Source organism: Triturus cristatus, chromosome 3_2, assembly GCF_964204655.1.
Source record: "Triturus cristatus chromosome 3_2, aTriCri1.1, whole genome shotgun sequence".
Lineage (NCBI taxonomy): Eukaryota > Metazoa > Chordata > Amphibia > Caudata > Salamandridae > Triturus > Triturus cristatus.
Window position 1 is genome coordinate 405649919 of NC_140584.1, and position 18990 is coordinate 405668908.

An 18990-nucleotide genomic window follows, 5' to 3' on the forward strand; every position below is an offset into this window, starting at 1 on the left:
TCAGTAAGCTGAAACATGTTCGATTCCATGAGACACTGACTGAACTGTCCAAAAATGTACTCAACGTAAAAAATGTTTAACAGAAACGAAAAAAATCAATAACAAAAAAGGATAACTAGCTGTCTACTATTCTGGTTATTCAAGTGCAGCACCTAAACTGTTACCCTTCTTATCAAGTCCACTCACCATTGTTTTCAGATCACTATCATGAGGTGCCCCAGATAAATGGTCACTCTAGGCATTCAAACAACCTGCCTGTTCCAACAGATACAATGGCACCAACACAACCCTAGTTAGAGGCATGTCCATGTAGCTCTCGAGGCAGATAGAATAACTTAGTAACGTCATAATGCATAGGATGCCCCCTTGTGAGCAGTTGATCTTGACTCGGAGGTCATAATGCACGAAGCTCATCCATGGACACAGCAGCTGTCCCTCATGGTGTGGTTTCAATGTATTTGAAGTTCCTTCTGGCGTAGCAGCTGTTCTTGATTGTGCGATGTTATAATGCATCCAAGACTCCCATTGGCACCGCAGCTCTCAGTGATAGTGTGGTGGTGCCCGGGCACAGCAGCTGTTCGTGATTGATGAATGGCTGCATTCAACAGCGCCTGTCCTGGATTGTGTGATGCCATGTGTGTGGTGCCTCCTCCAGCATCAGCAGCTGCTACTGATTGGCTAAAGATACTAAGATTAGTAACACCAAGTTATGATAAAGGAATGGGTAATATCACCAAATTGACCATCTGTGTCACATGATACTAGTTAAAACATGAAAAGGACATCCCTTGGTTTGATTCTTGCACTCGAGTATTTACAAAAGTATTTTTTTTAAATGCCCTCTGCAATTAAAAAGGGATTGTGTTGTGTTTACAAGATATGGACGAGAAAATGAATTAAATGTATGATGGGAGACTGTACTTTTCAGATATAAAATAGTCTTCGTGGCGGTGGAAGAATACACCAAATATCCAATGGAAAGGAGACCCCTGGTGTGGGCGGACCCAAGACGTAATGGTAATGCCTCATGCCAATGGCTGAAGCTGCCTGAGCCAATGAAGCGAGTGGTGGAAGGAGGCTGAACCAAAGCCCCATAGAACATGTATGACATGAAATATGTACGCCATGGATGGCATTCTTGCTACTATAGGTAACACCTGACATCAAGGAGTTTGCCATGAATGGTGAAAGGCATTACACAGTAGACCTAAAAACAACCTTATTGCACGAGAATTATACAGGGGTCAAAGGAACGAAGGTATCAGTTTATATCGAACGGTCAAGGAGACCAGTGATACAAGAGAGTGAGGCTGCAGGTACATTCCTGTCCAGCCCTGGGGACCTCCAGATATTATATTTCCAGGTAGGTTATCAGTTTGAATACCAGAGATCTTTTTAAACTGGAGAAATTTTCTCTCGAAAGTGTATTCATTTAAAAAGACATTCAAGCGGTTAGTGAGTGAAAGCGCTTGTTTCGTCTTTCCTCCAAGGCGGGCGTACCTGTTTTAGGTTTTGTCTAGGTTGTGATGTAAAAGGTAAATGGATGCCAGATTTATCCAGCTGACTCATCACACACAAACTGGTCTCCTTTCTGTTTTGTCAACGTTAAAAAACAAAAGCTCTGTTGGCAACTCTTCTCGGATAAAGAAATCCAAAAATAGCACCTGAAACGTCCACAAGTTGTGGTTGGTGCCAAGGAGTATTAATATGACTGGGCTGCAATTAAAAACATGTATGTAGTCACTTTATTTTACCTGTGCATATGAAAAACTATAACAAGCAGTGTCTTTTACTCCCTCCTGAATGACAAAAGTAACATTTTGTAGATGAGTAGAGACCAGACCACCGCGAACATGAATTGGGAAGAGAGGTGTGATGAACAGAGACGCTCTGTTATATAATAGGGCTGTTATGACGTCAACAGTGTGTGAAGCTTTTACCACCGAGCGTAGTTCCTCAAAGTTTACCATAGACCCAGGGCAAGAAAAGCCATTAGACTTGCAGCAGTGTTTGAGGGATCAGTCCAGGATAGTGGGGGCGTATTCATGGATTGTGGCCCCTTTCCAGGAAAAGAGGAAGGCAGAAAGACTGAAAACAATGACCACAAAAACTTGAAAGTGGTGGGCCAGGATGGCTCAGTGGTGCAGTTTAAGATCAAAAGGCAAACGCCCCTTAGTAAACTAATGAAAGCCTACTGTGAACGACAGGGTTTGTCCATGAGGCAGAGATGGTTCCGGGTTGATGGGCAGCCCATTAACGAGACAGACACACCTGCACAGTTGGAAATGGAGGATGAAGATACAATTGATGTATTCCAGCAGCAGACGGGGGTGCTGATTAAAGAGCCAACCTCATTTATACCTTGGAACTGTGCTGTCTCAAAAACTCATGCGGCTCATGCAGGATGCAGTGACCTTCATGCACCTTCCCATGGCCGCAGTATAGTTTCTCCCATTCTTTCCATTTCTCTGTTGTATATAAATTGCCTGGCGTCAATGCACAGACATAATGCTTGTCTTTATTTATTTTTTTCAACTAAATGGCTAATTGTATAATATTGACCGGCGTGATCTATAGAGAGATGGGCCCGTAAATTGAGCCCCTGGGAACAGTTCCCTTTCCTCTGTCAGTGGTGTGTTTATTCCAGTAAATTTTGTTTTCCCTGTTTAAATAATAAAGAATCCCAAGCAAAGTAAACCCACATACCCTGTTCAATTTGAGACTCTTAAGCTTTTTTCTTTTTTTTTTAATCATTTTTAAAACAAGGAAGATTTTATAATCTTTTTGTATGTAGCTGTTACATGTAGACCAAACCTGTCTGAGTCGGGTTGAATTGCTAGAAATCAATATTCTAGTTGGTTTTCCCCTTTCAAGTCCAGTGTCATGTTGTTTAAATAAACTTTTTGTTTAAAATAAGGATAGCCATTTATTCCATCGGGCATTTCCCTGATGGCCTGGATCCCTTGGAGGTCGGTTTTGAAAGCCCAGGGCCGCTCCTGTAGCCTATGTCACTTTGTTAATCGCAGCAGGCAGAAAGGGCTTTAAGAGTGCGAGAAAGGGAGGGTGAGAGGGGGAAGGTAGTCAGAAAGTGATGGCTGGAAAGAGAGATAGCCCGAAGCAATGAAGGGAGCGGGGCTTGCATGAGAATTTTTGACAGCGCTGGTTTTGGTTCCCTGGTATGGCCCTGATGAAGCCCACCCATAGTTTGGAGAGTTTGAAACATTTTCCACACCTACACACTTGTGCAGCTTCCTCTTGCAAGTCTTAAATGATGCTGGTAACTCTCAATGCCACTGTGTATGCATATGTATACCTTGCGTAATGTTTCTTGCAAGTACTCTGAACATGCTACCTCAGTAAGTCTCAGAGCATTATGTAGGCAAATGCAGACCTTATTCACCTTTTCTCACAAGTAGTCTAGAACCACGCCACACGTGTACCTCTTAAGCGTCTTGTATTTGAATGTATACCTATGCTTAGGTTTTCCTCACATGTGACAACATAAATAACACTTGCATATAAACTGCTTGCGAAAGTCCTTATTTTCATGTGAAAGCCAAACTCCCTCCCTTGTAACGCTGCGACCTTTGCATATTTATTAGTGTTTTTACAAGAAATATCCAAGTTTGTGATCCAAAATATTCGCTGACCCCTATTCAATGGTTCAGTTGTGATGTTATGCCTCAGGATAACGGCTCTGGTATCAGTTTTTAATACAACGACTGCAAACCAGGGTCGAACAGCTCTTCTGGTATTACAGGGTTATAAAGCAATTCATTTAAAGAAAAAGAAATGTTATGCCAACAATCATGGGTTTCCCATGTCCTCTTCACCTGCTGTAACCGGCTGTCCTGTCCCTAAAAGGGTTCAAACCAATTAACTACATGTTCGGCAGATCTCTACAGCAGGCACCTGAACCCGTCGAGCTAACGTTACCTCGTTGGTGCACGTGGATTGCGAGTGTGTGCACGCGGACTAGGGACAGTATCCCGGAAGCAGTCTGAACCCATCACTCACGTCTAACATGAAGCCAGCAACCGTGGAGCCAGAGTTTTTAAAAGAAATCAGATGTGTCTAGAGCCACGGCTAGCCTCCTCGCGTCACACTGACGTCATGGTTGACCTCTTTGACCTCTATCACTGGGGGCGATTGCCTCGTTGTTCATTCACTCCCCTCGCTGCCCGGCCACCAGCGGTGCTCTCTGCTGCTTCTATCTGCGAGGCCCGGGGGAGTCTGGGAGTCGCAGCCGCGCCACTCTGCCTCTATTACAGATCTGGGCACGGCCCCAAAAACCCGCCCACCGGTGCCTGGCACAGGGGCTGCTCGACGCCCGCCGCCAGCAGGGCTGGGCGAGGAGGCAGAAGCGACCGGGAGTAGCTTCAGTGCCTGCCAGCCTCAGTGAAACGAGCGATCCTCCGGTGGGGGCGGGAGTGAGTCCTCCTCCCAAAAATCTTTTAATAAATGGACGAATAATTATTTTTAAAGCGCCACGTAACAAATGTATTGGCTTCAAGTTACACGTATCAATGCTTTTCTGAGCAGAATCTTATGAAACAGTCCAGTAATTCAGCGATTAGTCTCCGTTATCAGCAGCAATCCTTAACCCTCGCGGCTGCTTTCTGAGCAGGATGCAAGATGGACTGGAGACCCAGCCCTTCCATCAACCTCGTTTAGCTTTGTTGTGGCGGACAAGATCCTTGCATAGTAACAGACGTGTACGGCTGCCTTGGGTACCCCAGCTGCGGTGACATATGGATCGCTGGTAAATATTTTTGCCACGAGCCATGCAAATGTGCACTATGACCTAGGCCTGTCTCATGGACTGCTTAGATTGGGATGGGAATCCAAGGCACTACCCAGAAGTGGTGGAAGGCCACCACCTTCGCCAGGAGTGAAGTAGTGTGAGTGCGGCGGTGGCAGCATGACGGGTTTTAGGTTTCAGTGATCAGCAGAGTGGACAAGTCCTTTATACCTGGGTCACGGAAGTGGCGCTCCCGAGCCCACGCTGGTAAACTTCTGGTAAAGTTCTGCTGCTGTGTGCTGAACCCACGCTTTGCCTGCATTGGATTGCGTGCAGTGGTGGCATGTATGTGTGTCTGTGGGAAGGTACAGTGGAACAGTTAGTTGTATTCTTATATTACCCACATACAGCAATACAATATTATTAAGAGTAAATAGCAGATACTTTACACTGGAAGCTGCATACATGGATTTGTTTGTGTGTGTGCGTAGAGGTGTGTGCTTACAAGTGGAAGACACTGGGCTCCATTATGGGAGACCCTGGGATTACTGGAGGAGCAGAGAGAGTTAGAGATACCCGACTCCAATGACCTCCCGCTTTACAGTCAATTTCTGGGTATGGATTTTTGTGACATTCTTCGTCTACCCAAAAGTTTCTAGCCCTGTACCCTTCATCAAGGTGTCCAGTGGCGGCTGCTGTGAAATAAAAGTGGTGATGCAGCGTGGGGAGAATAACAAAAAAAATGAAAGTACTTACCTGCCATCCACCGCCTCAGTGCTCTTCTGCTCCTGCCCTGGCAATCCATGGGCTGGTGCACAGGCTCCCAACTTCCCCTACACCAATCCAGACGCTGCCCTCATGCTGATCATACTTTTACCTAGCATGAGAGAAGTGTTGAGATTGGTCTGAGCGGGCTGGTTTGGTGCTCACTCGGACTGGAAACTTGTCCCTGTTCTTGTCCTGGCTGTGCATCATAGCTTGGGTTGGAGAGATCTAAGCGTGCATGTCGGTTTGGCCGTCCTAAGACGCCCAGCCACACAGTCAAGTGCATTTGCAGTGCCCACCACCACTCCTCCCTGCTGCAGCTGCTGTCCGTCATGATGGCCTGCCCGCCCTAAGACTCGGCTCAGTCAGCCCGGCTGGCAGCCTGCAAGAAAAATAAAACGATAATAAAATGTGTAATTATCATTTTATTTTTCATGTTTTAATCTGCTGGCAGTGGGGCAACGCCTCTCCGCCCTAACGGAGGAGCCGCCGCCAAGGGGTCAAACCGCTCACACCGATGCAGCACATGGCTCAAAATGGCTGCTACTACTCAGCCACATGTTCGGCTATTTTCTACTTCCGAAGTAGAGGGAGACATTTGCTACTCTTAGCTTACTGCTACTATGAACATAGACCATACCTCTCGAATACATTTTACCTTCAAATCACCAGGAACCCACAATGGTTTTATTTACATATTTGGAAGGCCTTACACTGGGTCAACTAGGAGCCCATGCATATCTCTGGAGTGGATGCTCAGCCGAACACTACATTATAGAACATTGGTCGTGACAATGAGGCTCAACCCACAGTGCTCCCCAACCCCAACTACCCGTTCCCCCTTTTTTTCTGGCTGGAAAAAACAAATGACCCGTGTGGCAATCATGTATTCTAGAAGTTAGAACTGGAAAACTGGTGTTTTGGACACCATGAGCAAATTTACTTTTTAAGCCCGACCATACAGTTTACAATGGAAACAGATATGCAATATACTGTAGCATATAATTTATTAGAATACATTTCTCGACAGCACATCTATTGAACTCTAAACTGAGACAGTTCCAGAACCAAGTATTTGGGCCTAGGTGCACAATGCCAAGGAGACACTATCCATGCCACATATATGGTTATAAATTTACATGGCCACTTAATATAAAAAATAAAAAAAACCTTTCCTTTACATTGCATTTAAATTGCCAATTCCCCCTCTACCTGTCCGCGTCTTGTCGTCTGTTACAGTTCTTTTTGACTCCGTGCTGTAATGAACATCATTTGGATATAGAACGGTTACGTTTTACTCGAAGGTCACGCGTAAATCTCCTTAACTATCATCTGGTGCCAATTATGGGAACAGGTCCACATAAGTTACACAAAGGTACTCGGGAGTACTTCTCCTTCACAGTACTTACCGTTACCACTTGAAATTTTACACAGTCATACCTTATACTCCTCCAAGGTACATCCTCTTCATTAATACATTTCCCCCACCCCATAGTGGACATGTACGCTTTAAATGCATCAAGAATTAAACACCTTAGAACCAATCACAAGCACTGAAACATTCCCTTCACACATCCAATTTTGGGTGTGCGGCCGCGTGCCCATTTTTAGGTCTCGCCTGACCCAGCGCATGCGCTGGGCTGGCGAGACTTCTTGAGAGGGCTCCAAAAAGAGCTACCAGGCCAGCCTGGAGCTACAGTGCATGTGCGCGGGCGCGAGGCGCCGCGCTTTACCGCGATTACTTTCACTTTAGCGGCCGCATGGCCGCTTTGATGTTTGATCGTGATCACTTTTACTTTCACGGCCGCTTTGCATAGCCAATAGGTCTCGCTTTTGGGACCTTATAAGTATTTAGTTATGCAACTGTTGCATGGCTGAACACTTATAAGGTCCCAAAGGCGAGACCTATTGGCTATGCCAATGCTTGTTATTCTTGTAGTATATTTCTAGAGCACAGGGTAAGAGCACAAGGGTGTAAAATTAACCTTGTAGGTCAGACCACCACTGTCTGGGTGTAAAAACTTGGCATGTGCACTGTTCTCACCAAGGACCTGGGTCCACTCATATCGGTCACAAGACTAAAATGTATACATATTTAGGTAGAACAGACCTTATAACAATTTTTAAAAAGTCTTATGGCCTAAACAAAGGATGTCTGTTTCTGGGTGTTTGAACCACTGGCCATACATAAGACCGCTACCGAAAGAAATAATAACCGAAAAATTGAGAACCACCGTTAAACACCTGTCCTTTTATTTGTACTCTAGTGAGTAGAGACTGTAACATGTTGAGTAACACGAGTCTTCTTTATATTTGCATCTGTGCTATATGTGACCCGTTGAGAGACAGCACATACCGTGATACTCAAGGGAAGTGGATGGCGCTCGCTCAAGCGCCATTTTCCCAAAACTCTCAACGGAGGGTGTGACTGAGTGATATGTTAATACCCGATACAAAAGTGATGGAAACATCCACTTTGTCGCTAACAAACTGCTGATATATGGTCAAAGTTCATATGAGGCTAGGAAGCGGAGGGTACCTAACCACTTCCGGTGAGGCAGTATAGTTGCTATAAATGTCCACTCCGGCAGCTGTGGTCACACCAGCTTCCAGGCCAGCCTTGCATGCCAGAGGGGTTGGATTGCCCTCACCCTGTCTGGGAATCCGCAGCCCTACCGGGAACTGGAGAGACGGGATGTACAGCCTAAGACAGTACATGCTGCATCCACATTGCTGCCCAGCACGTGCATCTGAGACTAGAAAATGGCTGCCATTCCGGAAGAAGGTGGGGTCTGCAGCAGTGTTACCTTGCAACCTAGTCCTCCCTGAAAGAGAAATTACAGCGGATACAACACATACTGCAGAGCAAAGGTTCCTGTGACCGTGGCTTACTTTCAGGGACCAAGGTCTACATGTCTCAAGTTGAAGAGCCAAAGTCCATCTGCAGGCAGGCCATGCTGCTACCCTAAGGCGCTTGGGTCTGGCGAACCTCCACTCATAAGTATTCAGACTCACGCAACAACTCACCACAGACAGCACCACATCTACAGAGAGGTACATTCTTAGCGTGCTGTGGTACATGTCATTTTTGGTGGCTGCCTAAGAAACCCATGGAAAAGACCAAAGTTTGGGCGTCTGCTTGTGAGAGCTAGAAAACAAATGATTTCTGTTTTGGAAGAATGCACACTATATTCGAGAGACTTCCAGTGGCAGTAAAATGGTCAAGGAGTTTGGATTAGAGGTGGGCAATGAAAGTTGTAGATGAACAAAATTGGTCCGCGTTTCATCCTCTTGAAGGTCGTAGGGGAACCCAAATAAGCTGGAAGTTCATGGAAGAATGCAGTATAAAGAAGGTAAGAAAAGTATTTTAACTATATTAATATTAGAAGAGATGACCATACCACAAGTGGATGCAGGACAGCAGCGCGAACACCAATAGGTGGTGGGACGGCGGTGAAAGAGAGGGGCCCAATGAGATGCAGTGAGGCGCGATGGGTTTTCGATGCAAATGTAGCCAGGGTGGGTAGGAATGTGCAATGGGTACCACTGTGGGGTGGAGAACTGCTGCAGGAGTCAAGGAGTATTTTGAGCAGAGGAGACATCCGGATACATGAGTGAGAGTGGCCTTAACTGCGCAAAGTGCTACGAGGACTGAACAGAGTTAAAAGTATGTTGATTAAACACCAAATGTTCAAGGATTGTCAGAAGGAAGGAATGCAAGTAGCGAGACAAGATAAGAATTTGACATGAGAAGTCGGGGTCAGCGGTGGGCTTTTTGAGTGGTCATATCTAAACGGTTGATTCAAAATTTCTTGGGTGGTGCCAGAACGGAAGATGAAAGTGAACTCTGCAGGAGTGAGCAACAGGCCTAAAATGTTGGGACTAAAAGAGAAAGAGGGGTGCTCGGTCACTCTGTAGACCTGACTAATGAAATAGTCTTGTGAAAGAGGAACCTTTTGCTGTAGACCATATTGGGGGAGTGAAATACCTGGAGGGAGTAAAGGGGCAGAGGGGGTGGAGGATGATTTATACAGGATTATGGTCAGGGTAGCTTCGATTGGTGAATTTTTTGAGAAGACACCAGAGTGACCGAGAGGCTGGAGCTGGTAGTTTAAGAGTTAGTAAGTAGTCGACAAGGTGGGCAAGTTGTTGAGGGATAGATATCAAGGAGATGAGGAGATCGTGAAAGTACTGCAACTTAGATGACCTGTTTTAGGGTCCTCGTCGCCAGGTTGTAGGCTTCAGGATGTACATCCGGCTCGGATTTCCACCAGGTCCAGAGAAGAGTGTCTTCCTGCATCTTGACGGAGTGGATAGTGGGAGTGGCTTGGGAGTGTGGCAATGAGGCAGCAGGAGTAAATGTGTGGCGGGCGAATAGCGAGGGTCAAATTAAATACGGGTCTGTACCGTCTGTTGGACTGGTCGAGTTGAATCCAGGAGTAAGGGTGACGGTGGGTGCCTCTTCCAGGTGATAGGAGTCATAGGGTGGGTGCGGATGGGGAGCATTAGGGTGGACAGATATATTATATCCTGGTGAGAGGGATGAGTGGGTGATGAGAGCAGAATGGGGTAGTGTCTTAGAAGAGCATAAAGCCAAGGAGGAGGGTGGGGTTTGTAAGCCAGTGAATGTCACCGAGGACTTGCTGATGGCAGCGGCTCGAGGCGGTGACCACATCTTTATGGAAAGAGCCAATGACTGGGAGAGAGGTATAGAGTAATGACGTCAAGACTGAAGAGAGTAGAGAGTGTGATTACAGCAGCAGCATCTGAACCAAAGTTACTTACCTCTCCAGAGAACTCTGCTCATGCGTATCCGGGAGGCTTGGCCCGGGTATGTGTCACAGGAAACTGGGGAAAGCTGAACTCCGGAACGAGAGTCAAATCACTCTCTGTGGTCCCTTTGGGATACTTAAAACGCAAGTGACAAAGGCCTCACAGTGTACTACAGTCCCAACACAGATGCCTCCGCGTCAAACGTGATGCCACAAAAACAGTGAAGTGCTCCACCACCCTCCCCGTGTCCAAGTCAGAGGATCGCTGGCAGACAGTATGTCAACACTTCACTGCACATATACGTCATAATGCTTCCAACACTTGCCGCACAAGTGCACTATTCGATTTCAAGCTTTGTCCTTCTTTAGTCTCCGATTGTGCTGCGTATTAAACAAATTAACTTTCTGTAGGATTCTGAAATAATCATATGTTAAACTTTTAATTTAGAGGGGGCGTGGCTAGGCGCCCGAGGAGATGGCGGCGCCGGCGTGAGGGCTCCGTCCGCGCCAGAGTTTACGGGCGGTTCGCGCTTACGATGGGCACAATGGAGAACTGCCTCTCGTCTCGGAGGGTCCCCGGAGTGCTCTGAGCCTCCCTTCAGTGCCGCGGTGAACCTGCTTCGTAGTTTGTTCGCCTCTATCTCTCGGCCGCGGCTCTGCGTCGGCCGCGACCGCCATTTTGTGGTGTGGATGTGCTCGCCTGTCTCTTCAGCAGCGCGTCTATCACGTGCTCCACTCCGGGTTGCTGCTTTGGATTTCACTCGCTTTCAGCGCCTCTAGCACCTCAATTGCCATGGTTTTTTACTGTTTGGTGACTATTTGAACTATTATCTGACAAAAATGTTTCCTGGACTTATTTTGTTTGCTCTCCTCACATCTGGCGGCCATTTTGAGCCTCTGCATCTGCGTTTCCTGGTTTTCTGGCACTGTTGCTTTTCAGGATTGGCGCTTTTTACAGATCACGGCTCCCTACTTGCTTCCTTTTTTTTTCTTTTTTTTTCTCACGTGTTTTGAACCCTGTAACGTAGTTGCGCCTGCCCCCGGTTTGGTAGTGGGTGTCCACATTTCGCAGCCGCATTTATGGCCGAAGGTTCCAGCAAGCTCCAAAAGCGTAATTACATCAAAAACTCTACGCTCTTTACGGAATTGGCTCAGTTGGAAGCTTCTCAGTCCCCTCCTACTAACGAGACGGCGCTGGATATGGAACCTTCCTCACAGTCTTCAGGAAAAATGACGCCTAAGCGTTTAAAAAAAGATCCGCCTTCGCCTCCCAAGTCATCTTCGACCATTTTGATGGAGTTACTTCGGGAAGAGATACGGGCCCTGCGCCCTTTCATGGAAGAAACCAACGCCAAGTTGCAGGTTCTCACTGATAATTGGACCCGGATGGATGAACGAGTGTCATCGGTGGAACGTGACGTCTCCTCTCTTCAGGGTTCCGCAGCCAAGGTTACACATCTGCATGCGCAGATCTCCTCTCTTCAGAAGCAGGTGGAGGACTTGGAAAACCGGAATAGACGCAATAATCTTCGCCTTTACGGCCTGGTGGAAGGATGGGAGGAGAGCGATCCCATCACTTTCTTCAAGTCTTTTCTTCCCAAGATTTTGCACTTGCCTGAGGATACCCCACTCAATATCCAGCTTGCCCACAGGCTTGGTCGAGCATCCACCTCTCTATCCACACCAGCGAAGCCTAGAGGTGTAATGTATTTCTTGGAGTACACGGATCTACTGAAAGTTCTTTCTGCGGCCAGAGCCTCTCCCCGTATTACTTGGTCGGGCTCCACTTTGTTCTTTGCACAGGATTACGCCAGTGCTACTGCAAGTCGTCGTAAAGCCTTTTTGGACATGAGACCTGACCTTCGTTCCATTGGTGCTAGATATGGCCTTTTCCATCCTTGCTTATTCAAAGTCACCTATAATAATAAGACTACGACCTATGAGGAGTCTACGCGACTTCGGAGTTTCCTGAATTCCTGCGGCCAAGCGGATATGGAGCTTTCTGGTCCTTCCTCTTCTCATCCAACGTGACTTTCTTCTGAAGTCTTATACTGATGCTCCAATTTCTTACATTTGTTGTTTTTTTGTTTTTTCTAATTCCACTGTTCTTAAATGTGTTTGTTCTCTTGTTGAGTGCTTGTTCTCCATTGCAGTATTTATTATTGCTGATATGATTCCTTGGTTTGTTCTATTCTTTGTTTGTCTTATGCCCTTGTCATCTGCCGATATCGAACCTTATTACCTTTCTTTCTCCACAGATCAATGTTATGCGTTCCGTCCCGTTTCTCTGGTTGGACGTTTCCCTGACCCCGAGTGTCCTGCCTTCTCCAGTTGGTCCTACCTCCCTCTCCCCGCATTCACGTACGCCCTTGTTTGTTCCTGTTCCTGATTGTATTTCTCCTCAATTACCCCTTGTGAGTATTCCTCATTCTTTTTCTGACATGTTTGTTCTCGTTTTGTTTTTCCTTATTTTGATTCTTTTCTTCACACTTTCAGGTTTATTGGTGTCAGTACCCTTTACATGCCCGTTTTCTTCTTTCCTATCTCTCTTCTCCTTTATCTTGATCACCTGTTGGCTTCCTTGGTCACATTTCCTTCGTTTTCAATATATTCTCATCCTGCTATTTCATTCCTCCCTTGACTCCTTTATATATTTTTCTTCTTCTGTCATTTTTTTCTCTTCTCCTATTGATTCGTTGACCTTTTTGTGCTTTTTCTTTTTTCTCTCTCACTTGTCCTTACTTACGGAATTCTTTGCACTTCTTCTTACCTTTTCATGGATCTTAACTTCACCTTGGCTTTTCTCTAGCTTCATGATATATCTCTTAATCCTCCTTCCCTCTTCCTTCTTTTGCACGCTTCATCCTTTCTTTCTTCTTATCTCTTTTTTCTTTTTTCCTTTTCTTATGTTTTCACTTTCCATGAGGCTTTATCTCGATGTTTTAATTTTTCTTTGCATTATTTCTTTAATTTTTCTTAATGGCAGTACGTATTGTTTCCTGGAATGTTAAAGGTCTCCATTCTCCCATTAAGAGACAAAAAATTCTTTCACATTTAGCCAAGTTGAATGTCGATATTGCCTTTTTGCAAGAAACCCATTTGTCTGACATTGAAGCTGCCAAGCTTAAAAGAGGTTGGGTAGGCAATGTATTCTCTGCTCCTGGTGATGGTAAAAGAAATGGTGTGGTTATATTAATTCGTAAATCTCTTTCTCACTCGCTCTTGATCTCTGAGTCGGATCCCGAGGGAAGATGGTTGTACGTCAAACTTTCCTCGAAGGGTATCCCCATCTCCCTTCTCAACATTTATGCACCCACTGGCGGTGACCCCGCCTTTTGGCGCACAATGGCTTCTCGCATTTCTGAATACGTTGATGATAATTTTATTATGGCGGGAGACTGCAACTTGCCCCTTGACCCCTTTTTGGATAGACATTCTAAAGTATCTTATATCCCTAATAAGTCTCACAAATTGTTTGCTCAAGCAATATCCCAGCACAAACTCATTGATGCCTGGCGTCTTTGTAACCCTACTACTAAGGAGTTTACCTTCTATTCCCCATCCCACCACTCACAGTCCCGTATTGATTACATTTTCCTTTCCCATCATATCTCACAATCCCTTACTCACGCTGACATTGGCCCCATCTTGTTTTCCGATCATGCCCCAGTGCTAGCCAACATTGATATCTTACCCAGGTCCACTGGACCGAAACGTTGGCGCTTTAATAACACTTTACTCCTAGATCCCAAGTTCACCACTTCCTTTGTTGAATTCACCACAGAGTTTTTTGTCATTAATGATACGCCCACTTTGCCCAAGCATGCTATCTGGGACGCTTATAAAGCTGCGGCCAGAGGTTTCATCATTGATTATGTGTCCAGAAAACGTAAGATCGCTCGTAAAATTGCGAATGATCTCTTCCTCAAGATTAAAAATTTGGAGCACTCCTTTTATACCTCTCATTCGCAGGAAAGTTTGGCTACTCTTATTGAGGCTAAGATGCAATTTAATAAACAATCCACTGATGATGCATCACTATTTATTGAAATCTAGCTCAAAATTTTATGGGGGAAAGAACAAGGCGGGGAAGATTTTAGCCAATTATTTAAAAGTTAAGCAACACAGATTGAATATTGAATCTGTTTATGATGTTAATTCTGTTTTAAAGCATACAGATGTTGATATTTTAGAGGAATTTTCCAGTTTTTACTCCACGCTCTACTCTTCTGAAACTCATCCCTCCGCTCAAGACCTAGCTACCTTTTTTTCCACCATTAAGGCACCTCCTCATTTTCCTGTTGATCTCTCCATTCTTGAATCACCCATTTCTGTTTCTGAATTACACATTGCACTTCAGTCACTTAAGAAGGATAAAGCTCCAGGTCCGGATGGATTTACCGTTGAATTTTATCTACACTTCTCTAAATTTCTATTACCTAGGTTGCATTCGCTTATCGGTTCTTTTATACTTAGTGGTGCCTCCTCTGGCACTTTCTCAGATGCCCATATTTGTATCATACCTAAAGAAGGAAAAGACACCCAACATTGCAAGAATTACAGACCAATCTCTTTGGTTAACATTGACTACAAGTTATACGCTAAATCTCTTGCTTTAAGATTAGATCCTTTTCTCCCTGAACTGTTAGGCCCGGAACAATCTGGATTTGTTAAGGGTCGCTTTATTACAGACAATACTAGACTTCTGTTTAATGTCCTGTCCAAATCCTCAAAGTTCCAGGATTCGCTAGCGGCAATTGCTTTGGACGCAGAGAAAGCGTTTGACAGAGTAGAGTGGACTTTCCTCTTCTCCGCCCTCAGATGGTTCGGGTTTGGTCCTAATTTTATCTCTTTTGTTTCTTTTCTTTATTCCAGCCCCAGAGCAGCGGTCTGTGCTAATGGTCTAGTCTCTTCTTTTTTCAGCTTAGGTAGAGGAGTCCGTCAGGGTTGTCCCCTCTCCCCTTTTCTTTTTAATCTAGCATTAGAACCCTTTCTTTCAAAACTTCGCCAAAATCCTAATCTACATGGTTTCCAAACCGCCCAAACAAATATTAAACTTGCTGCTTACGCTGATGATATCCTACTCTTTATGTCCAACCCTACCATCTCTATTCCTGCGTTTCTCAATGAAGTACGCGAGTACTCCCAAATTTCTGGTTACAAATTAAATAATGACAAATGCGAAATTCTACCCCTTACTAAATTTACCTTTAAACCTGATTTTGTTGCGTCTAATTTCACTTGGAGTCCCTCACATATTAAATACCTTGGTTTATATATTGCCCCTTCTATCCCCGATACTATCTCGTTATGCCTCACTAAATGTACTCAGAAATTGTCCGACCTTACTTCCAGATGGCACCCACTCTACCTTTCTTGGTGGGGTCGCCTCGACAGGATTAAAATGATGCTCTCCCCAATAGTTCTATACACCATATCCAATATTCCAGTACCTATCCCAGCTAAGTTTTTTAAGAAAATCAATGCTGTTTTTAATTCTTTCCTCTGGTCAGGCAAAAAAGCGCGTATGTCTTTAGGCAGACTACGTCTTCCTAAATCAGAGGGTGGGGTTAACTTTCCAGATTTTCCCGCTTACCACAAAGCATTTCTTTTGCGACAAGCCTCTCTTTGGTTGCGAGATCCTGCTGTATCTTCCCCCTTATGGCTTGTTCTTGAACGTCTTGATTTATCCCCCTTCACCTTCGCTGAGTATCTCTCATTTTCTCGTAAGCCCCAGTTTCTTTCCACTCCCATTCATAAGTTCACCACCAAGCTTCTCCTCTCCACGTCCCCCAGTCCCCCCTCTTCTGTAGCCGACTTTCTCAACACCACCATCTGGTATAATAATAGTATTCTCATTAATCATAAACCCTTTTATTGGAAATCTTGGAGACAAAAGGGTTTGATTTGGGTGTCTCATCTCTTTTCTGGTTCCGACTTCTTACCTTTCCTCCTTCTTAGTCAAAAATGTGATCTTCCTCACTCCTTCCTTCGAAAATATACTCTACTTAAGTCTGCAATTATGTCCACATTTGCCAAACTCTCTACTTCCCCCAATCATCTTGATCTTCCCAGTTCTTCTGCGCACCTCCATTCTCTGTTACGCTCCCAGCCCACAGCCTCCTCAATCTATCACTCATTCCGCGTCACTCTTGCACCTAGACCAAAATCCACAGTAGAAGAACAATGGGAATCTGATTTTGGCATTTCTTGGCCCACCTCTTTGTGGGATAAACTGTGGTCCAAGCTCCGCAAGTCTTCCAGAGCTGCTTCCCTCACACAAACCCTCTTTTTTATCTACAATAGACTTCTCTTCTCACCCCATATGTTAAATAAGAGATTTCCTCTAGTCCCTGACCTTTGCTGGTCTTGCTCGACCTCTAAAGCTACTCTTTTTCACATGCTTTTTTCCTGTACCGCCACGCACAACTTTTGGAAACAAGTCTGGACCCAAATTAATGTCATATTTCACACTGCACTTCCCTTCTCCCTTGTTAACATTTTTTTAGGTAGTCTCTCCCCTTGTTGGGCTGATATTGATTTTAACGTGCAAATTGTTGATTTATTGCTAGCTGTTGCATTTCAGCAAATTACGGTCAATTGGAAAAATTCTGCTAATGTGTCTTTTAGAGCATGGTGGTATAATGTATGTCACAATCATCGGCTAGATACTGTGTTTATCTACCCCCTCAATCTGCCCAAAAAACGACAGGAACTCTGGCACCCTGTAACCCTATACCTTGATAAGTGTGCTAAACGCTCGTCTCCTTCGTTTCATTTGCCCCCCTCTCAGCAAGAAGTCTCTAAACCTCCTTGATTGACCTTTATGTTCCTTTGCATTTATTATGTTACTTTTTACTGCATATTTATCTAGTACTGCTTTTTGTTGTATAGCCTCAATCATTTGTTATCTATTAGTCTCATGTTTCTTTCTATAGTCATATTTTACTTCAATGCTCATGTTACTGCTATATTTTTGGTTTGCTGCTGTTCTGACACCTTTATTTGTTTAATAAAACTCTTTTGAACTTAAAAACTTTTAATTTAAGTAAATAGCAGCTGCCTGTTTACTAACAGGCTGAGGTGTATTCCCCAAAGATTCTACATCGATCAGGGTGCAGGATCACTGCACCGAGCGTGTATGAAGCAGGGGCTGTCTCGAGGCAAGGAAGATGGCTGCCTTCGCTGTTAAGGCAGTCACGGTGCTTAATCTGAGCCGGTGGTTTCCGGTGCTCAGCACCGGCACTTAATTTTCGACACCGGCACTTCTGACAGTCTGCCATATGGTGGCGCTGTTTTAAGTGCACAACAACAGTTCTTGAACACCTGCCACCCGAACCATTATTATAGCTTTGAGGACCTGGAATAGTCTGATATGTCACACTCGGAGGAATGTGATGCTTGGTACTGTCATTGGCAGCCCTGGCAGGGGCATTGGGTGATGCAAGCTGCAGTGACCCGACAAGGGCCCTGGCACTTATATTTTTTACAAAGTAAGCACTGGGCAGTCTGTGGTCTTCAGTACAGTTTTAAGGTTCTCTGGGCTCAACAAAGGAATAATTCGGGGGGCCTTTCCCAAGCAGCAGACGAACCATAGTCGGGTTTATATTCCCCGAAAGGAACAGGAAACTCTCCTCGGTTACTCATCCAGTAAGATAGCTCAGTAGACTAATGCATTAATTGTTGAGGTCTCTAACCAGAAGGTCAAATCTTTGAACACCAGAGGGTGCATCAGCCTTTCATCCTTCTAAGGCTGATAAAAGAGTAGTATTGAGTTCAGTCAGTAATAATGAGCGCCTGTGACTGGCACCCAGAAACCAGGCAAAAGGCAGAGCGAGCTGCGGACGTGCATCAATTATTACCAGCTTTACTAACAAGGACTGCTCGGGAGGCTCTCTCAACCAGTGATGTATGTGGCCACGTCACCACTAGATGGCGATAATGAAAGGGAAAGGATTAAAACACAACCATCTTCTTAGTAGACAAGGGACCGCTCCAGCGGGAAAGTTGTACTTTGCCTTTGTTGTTACTAGAGATATCAGTACTGTTTACGTGCTCTGTCTACGTGACATATGCATTCACAATCCACTCTCTCCCGATTCTGTATTTTTGTGTCTTTCTTTTTCACGTTCTCTTGTATTACAGCTCGTCCGAGCACCTGTAACCTTCACGGCCCAGCAGGTGGCTTCCCAGTTCCCGGCTCATGTGAAGAGCTCGGCTGCCTTCCAGGATACAAATATACCGACCCCATAAAAATGAGCCCCCTCACAAAGACATGCAAGCTAGAGCGTTAACAAGGCAACTGTGGCTGCCAACGGACCCGCCCTGGTCTGTGAGCGCCAGACGGCTCATGTGACACAGCAGCAAGAACACCAGCCGAGGCCTTCTTCAGAGTTAGCTGTTCAGACATGGAAACCGAGGGACAGACCACAGGGGTTGCCATGGAACGGAACAACAAACAACGGCCTGCTCCGAGATCGACTCACCCCGGGGCAGAGTGCAAAGGGGACTCGCGCACACCGAAGGAGAAGAGAGGGCGGGCAAAGGCATTCAGGAAGCCTGCCTGAATACCAAAGGTGAAAAGAAAAAATATTTTCAAGTGGCCATGACTGACCCAATACAAACGTGACTCCATAATTAAGGAAAACTGGAAAATGAAAACAATGTATTCATGGAGCAGGGCAGACCTATAGTCATAACAGATTTCCCAGT

The 18990-nt window shown here is 45.2% G+C and overlaps 1 protein-coding gene across 9 annotated transcripts in view; it reads right to left on the reverse strand.

Annotated features, from left to right (window-relative positions):
- MAP7D1 (MAP7 domain containing 1) overlaps window positions 1–18990 on the reverse strand; it is a 267976-nt gene that overhangs the window by 48558 nt on the left and 200428 nt on the right. The window lies entirely within an intron of this gene.